Here is a 507-nt window from a genome sequence, read left to right as displayed (position 1 = left end):
CCTTGATCCCCCTCTGGCATGCCACTGTCCAGGTCGTTGCACCCTTTAAACAACTTTAAAATCATTTTTCTGGCCAGAAATGTCTTTTCTAGATGTTAAAGTTCGCCTTCCCATTGAAGTCTATGGGGTTCGCGAACCGTTCGCGAACCGCTCGCATTTTTGCGCAAGTTCGCGAATATGTTCGCGAACTTTTTTTCCGACGTTCGCTACATCCCTATCAATGGTTTCATTCACTAAGGGGATAGGTAAATATGTATCCATTTTAAGAAAGAGTAAAAAAGAGTAGAAGGAGGAAATATGGATGTTTTTTGAATGAAGCCCATATTATCAACCCCAAAAGCAAAAAGTGTGCAAAATATAGGGATTGGCATAATTAGAAGCCTAATTTGATTATTTTGGAGCAAATGAGTATATCTATGGTCCAGATTAGACAGCCAAGCAAAAGTAAGTGTACTGTAGGGGAGGAAAAGTATTTGTAGGGAAAAAAGTATAGGAATGACATTTCTT

This window comes from Xenopus laevis, chromosome 8L (genome assembly GCF_017654675.1).
Source record: "Xenopus laevis strain J_2021 chromosome 8L, Xenopus_laevis_v10.1, whole genome shotgun sequence".
In the NCBI taxonomy this organism is placed as follows: Eukaryota; Metazoa; Chordata; class Amphibia; order Anura; family Pipidae; genus Xenopus; species Xenopus laevis.
Note: the sequence above shows the minus strand (reverse complement) of the source record.